Source organism: Artemia sp. Qi Xiang Cuo, chromosome 9, assembly GCF_049724085.1.
Source record: "Artemia sp. Qi Xiang Cuo chromosome 9, ASM4972408v1, whole genome shotgun sequence".
In the NCBI taxonomy this organism is placed as follows: Eukaryota; Metazoa; Arthropoda; class Branchiopoda; order Anostraca; family Artemiidae; genus Artemia; species Artemia sp. Qi Xiang Cuo.
In genome coordinates, this window is record NC_142802.1 from 69598139 (window position 1) to 69604672 (window position 6534).

Here is a 6534-nt window from a genome sequence, read left to right on the forward strand (position 1 = left end):
CCAAAAATTTTTTAGTACTTCCATAAGAGCTATTTATTCTAAATAGCGGCCTTTGTGATTAAGGGGTCATTTTTAAAGAATTGGAACAAAATTCAAACTTTTGCTTACAGAGCAAAGTATTAACTAGGGGGCGAACCCCCTAATATACGTATTAAAAATCAGTAGGAATGACCCTATTGATATGAAACGAACACCGTGCTGCCATCTAAAATTTAGTTTAACGCCGACAGGTTATAATTTATTCAAGGATTATCGATCCACGAAGGGGAGAGAATTTCTGAGAAATTGATTACGTAATCGATGGGAGAATGTTTTGATTCAGGAATGGGAAACAAGAAGTACATGCCTCCTTCTAAGCCAATCAGAGAGTCGGTTAAAAATACATCTAAACCAAAAATAGGGCGGGTTACATATTATCGGGAGAGGATTGGAGAGAATATAATGAAATGATTTTTGGTATAGTTTTTATTAGTCTGTGAATAGAATTTAAAGGAGTGAGAACAGTTTGACTTTACTCATTCGGATATATTTGTGCTGATGATGAGTGGAATGTTTACCCTATTAGAAGTTGATAGTGGAGTTGGTAGCAATAATACAAGAGCACCCACCATTGCGGTGGAAATCACGAGAGGATCACGGCTTTGTCTGGAATGGGATGAAGTATATGCAAGATATGTGATATCTTTGAGCAAATTTAAAATGGAGGATCAATTATGTTTCGCTGCAAAAGTTGATATAGCACATGTGAATAGACCAATGTGCTTTAAGTGCATTAGTGAAACATATCGAAGACAATAAACTGTATCGCTAATTGTACATGCTTAGTATTATTATTGTTGTTGTAATTATTCAATAAAATTGTTTCGAAATTGAAAATGTTCCCCTTTCTTTTAGTCAGGTTAGAGTGTTAGGCTAACGATTCATGGTCAGTCTAGAGTCAGCAGTCAGAGTGAAAGGATTGAAAAATGAATAAATTTGAGAGAGATAGAATTAGATCGAATCTAGTGCTTATGGAAAAACATTTGATTTTGAATGAGAATTTTCTCGAGTTATTTCTTCAACGCAGGATAGTCACTCGGGGAAAACTTGAAAATATAATAAAAACTGATTCTCCCCCATTGGACAATTGTATGAAGCTTTGTCGATGTGACTCAAATGCTTATACTCAATTTATTGATATATTAATTGGAACAAAGTAGAATAATATCGTGGATACACTTTTGAAAACATTGCCAATGGATTCAATGTAGATGGCTACCCCACCATTCGAAGGAGGTGACGTCACAGAGTTACTCCTCTCCCATTCCTCCATCCTGAATTTATCCGTCGGCAGGAACGATCTGTTTCGTTTTAGCTGTGAGAGAGAGTTGACATATGAAACCAAAAAAAAAAAATGTTCTATACATGTCCACTATGCATGTACACTCTTGGCAGTTGGACTCAATGTGAGAATTGTACAATTATTAATGACTATAGTGAAAAGTGCAAATTATGTAATCCTTGTAAATAACACAGAGGCTATGCAGTAATAATTAAAGGATGTAGTTCATGTCTTGAAGAGATTTTTGACTCTCCCCCTAGAGGACATCTGTGCTCCAATTGTCACTATGATAAATTTTAACAGTGGGAGAATGCTCACCCTGCTATGATTGTAAAGAATCCCACACTTGATTTTAGTTTATTTCTACGAGATTGGTATCGTCGTGGATTTAAATTATTCTGGGAGGAGGAGCCAGGTCTACGATTCAACTGTTGGGGTAACAAGACAGTTTGGTTTCTACATCATCGTTGTGACGACACTGCCTATTATGACTATAAGCCAAGTGATTTTTATTTGGCAGTTACCGAATGTGATTCACCATTTGAAAACACTGTATGTGATATTGCTTCAAATAGTCAGATTGAAACTCGTGAATTTCATAATATGAATGCAAATAGTATCATTGACTATACAAAGAAATATGACAAGAGTGAAGTTACATTGTATTGTAGAAAATGTGACCCTGACTTTGCACTCAATCAAGATCAATATACAGTGAATCCAAATAATTTACCGACATTAGTGGTTCACGACAGTTGCCTATACATCGAAGAAGAAGAAATCTAAAGTGAAGATTTAAAGACATTGTTGTATATATATGCATTTTATTAATAAACAAATTCACAAACATTTTTTAAGCACTTTACTCTTAGGGCACTGAAATTTATATTGTACAGGTCTGAGAGGATATTTTCCACTAGAAAGTCGTTCAGACGTGGATTGTCAACATAATTGTTGAGAAACTGCTCGTAAGTATAGCCACGACATCGGAATACAAAATATAGTAGTGCATGGAAATCACAGCTTTTAGTCCTCAGATCCTGCACTCTCCTCCGATTTTGAATAATAGTTTTCCCACTGCTCTCAATATAGTTGCTGATGTGGGGTGTGTAGAATGTATAGTGTAGACCAAGAGGATCAAAAAATTCAATCGTCTTCAATGTTTGAAAGATGCACAGCCAATGACCCGTCAACACAGTCAACGGACTGCTATTAACAATAATTAAAGTATTGTTTCCACTTTTAATTTTTCCAAGAAAGTCCGAGGGCAGACAATAGGATTTGTACTGGGACATGTAGGGATATATATTAAATACATTGATTATTTGACTGGTGTTCATGGTGCCAAGTCTAGTAGAACACTGCCTTCGGGAGTGATTTCCCAATAGGTTTCATATTGATTTAGTGAGATTAGTGCAATACTCTCAGCCAATGGGTCAGCAAATGTACACTCTAAACGCACACTCCCCGTACGTACTATACTCATATCCTGCGTGCCAGACAAATCTAGTACAATGATACCATGTGTTTTAGCAAACATTTCTTCGGTTATATAATTTTCAAATAGTTGCGAATCATGATCTAGGGTTTGCATGGTTAACTCATACAATGTTTTATAGGATTTATCAAAAGATAGATTGTAGAGTGGGATGCCGTTTACTTTGCACACAAGAGATGAAAGTCCAAACATTTCAAATTTATGTGGACATCCAGTCAATGAACCTATTGCACTGGCGCATTTTACAAATGCCAAAGCGAGTTTTGACAGAATTTCGCCATTGATAAAGGATGAGTCGGTGAAGGTGTGTGACCCCATGGTAATATGGTGGTATCACCCCATCTTGGTCTCTTTTCGGGGGGGGGGCGTGATTGTAGGAATCTTCATCCTCGTTTAAAACTAAGAAAAATTTAGTAAGGAAAATAACCCCTCTTTTACAGATAAATTGTCCTCTAAAGTTTGTTCTGATGTTTGTAGTGCTATAACTATTAGCACTTTAGAAATATTTAAAAAGAAAAGCTTTTAAAGTAAAATTTTGGAAAATTTTTAGTTTGGGGGAAAGGGGGATTTCAAAAACATCTCCCCATAATATAATTTGACCTATAAAGTCAATTCTGATATTTCTAGCACTCTATATCTATTAGCACTTTAGAAATAATTAAAAATGCTTCTAAAATAAAATTTTGAGTTTGGGGGGAAGGGGGATTTCAAAAACATCATGCCATAATATAATTTGGCCTATAAAGTCAATTCTGATATTTCTAGCACTCTATATCTATTAGCACTTTAGAAATATTTTAAAAGGCTTCTAAAGTAAAATTTTGAGTTTGGGGGGAAGGGGGATTTCAAAAACATCTCCCCATAATATAATTTGTCCTATAAAGTCAATTCTGATAATACTAGCGCTCTATATCTATTAGCACTTTGTAAACACTTAATCACGCTTCTAAAATAAAAATGTTAGTTTGGGGGGAAGGGGGAGTTCCGAAACATCTAGCCATAAAATCATTTGACCTATAAATCCAATTTTGATATTTCTAGCACTCAATATGTATTATCACTTCAGAAATATTTAAAAAGGGTTTTAAAGTAAAGTTTTTAGTTTGGGGGGAAGGGGGATTTAAAAAAATCTCCCCATAATATAATTTGGCCTATAAAGCCGATTCTGATATTTGTAGGAGTCTATATCTATTAGCACTTTAGAAATATTTAAAAAAAGGGTTCTAAAGTAAAATTTTGGAAATTATTGAGTTTGGGTGGAAGGGAGATTTCAAAAACATCTTGCCATAAAATAATTTGGCCTATAAAGTGAATTCTGATATTTCTAGCACTCTATATGTATTAGCACTTTAGAAATAATTAAAAAAGCTTTTAAAGTAAAATTTTGAGTTTGGGGGGAAGGGGGATTTCAAAAACATCTTGCAATAATATAATTTGGCCTATAAAACCGATTCTTATATTTGTATTAGTCCATATCTAATATAACTATAGAAATATTTAAAAAAAGTGTTCTAAAAGTAAATTTTGGAAAGTTTTGAAGTTGGAGGGATTGGAGATTTCAAAAACACATTTCCATAAAGACATTAATCATAGGAATCCGATTATGATATTTCTATCGCTCTATATCTATTAGCACTTTAGAAATATTTTAAAATGCTTCTAAAGTAAAATTTTAAGTTTGTGGGGAAGGGGGATTTCAAAAACATCTCCCCATAGTATAATTTGGCCTATAAAGCCGATTCTGATATTTGTATTAGTCTATATCTATTAGCGATTTAGAAATATTTAAAAAAAGGGTTCTAAAGTAAACTTTTGGAAAATTTTGAGTTCGGGGGGAAGGGAGATTTCAAAAAACATGTTGCCATAAAATAATTTGCCTTATAAAGTCAATTCCGAGTTTAGTGTACGGTAACGCTAGACCCTATTTTAAATTGATGACATTGTTCAAACATCACTCACATATCACATTTCAAAGGCTTCATTCTCGCCTAATTGACAACGACAAGAATCTATTTTCTCAAGGAAATTATTGGCACTATGCTTTGGCATGTGGTAATAATAATAATTCTAGATAATGAACATATAAAAGGTTGTTTGGAAATTGTCACTCTCGCTAACAAGATAAGACATAGATGCCTTTAGGTAGATCTGAAAAAGACGGAATATCTTAAACACACACAATTGGGAAAAGCCATATTTTGAACGAAATATGTAAAATTACATACGTATGCTCCCAAAAAAACACGAGTGATGGGGGTTTTTTGCTTTTAATAATAGAAACAATGATACTTAAAGTTTTATATCTAATAACATTATCGTTTGTTATGATTTTTTATGATTGGAGGTGAGGGGGGCTAAGTCCCCCTGAAATTTTAATTTACTGGTAAAATAATATTTATCTGGAAATAAATTCTGTAAACTATACTCACATTGAAAATAGAAATGTCCATTGTTTCAGAGTTAATAAAATCAAGTGTACTATGCTCGATATGTTAAAACATAATGAAAATTAAATTCTAATGCATGACCATTTTATACGAAATTTCAAGGACGAAAAAAAACGAATGTTACCTCGAAAAACCGCTATGGTTGAGTTACATAATTTTGTGCATGCCCCCAAAACATGTTTGACTACTTTATAACATGCCAGTTTTTTAAGAATGTGCACGTGAACTCATGACGTACATTCATTGTGCAATTGACAACAATAACAGAAAAAACCTGTTTGCTTTAAATTATATTATTACGACCATACTCTCAAAACATGTTTGACTACATTATACCTTGCCAATTTTAAAAAACCTTGACTCTAGTTTCATAACATGCATTGTAGTGTGCCAACTTATAAAATATTCACACATAAGTTTAATGTCTCAGGCATGGGTTTTCCTTGCGCAATTCATGTGTAATTGTATGCGTAATTAGAAGTACTAGTGGGTTTTCCTTGCGCAATTCATGTGTAATTAGGACTGTGTATACCGATACTACTCTAACCTAACCTAGGTACCTTCCCCCGCCCCCCGCTAAACCCCAAATAACAAAAGTTTAAATATTTTAAACGCAATGAAAACCACGCTTTGCATTCCATTTCTCTATTGCATATTCTCGTTTGACAGGTTTACTGTCTGGTTTCCTTGTACAGTCTATAGCGGGGTTTACCATATAATGCACGAACACCTTTCCTTCACTAACTTTTATTGGAACAAAAATTAATCACATTCGATGATAAAAATTTAATCAAAAAACCATTTTAGCCATTCAGTACGTAGATGTTACCCTTATTATCAACAACTTGCCGCAAAACAGAATACTGATGCTGGTAAAAAATAGTACCACAATCATCATTCAGAAGACCAACGCGCTACTATACTAGACATTTTGAATATGCTATAGTAGTTGTTCTTCACCTTTAATCCCCAGATTTCTTCATTCCTATGACTTGTAATCTCGATTTGCCAGAAATGAAAGAAACAGGCCGCATCATATCTGATGATAACAGAGTTATCAGAGCAGTCCAATCAAGATCATTCCAATCTTATCACTGGAATCACGAAATAACGCTTTGATAAAAATATTAATGATTTAGAAAAAAACAAATAATTGGAAAGGTGGACTCATAAGTGTATACAATCAAATTTCAAAGAAGTGGACAACCACATACGGATTCACTGTTGATGATGAATCCTGATGATAACTGCCTGAGGCGGTATGTACC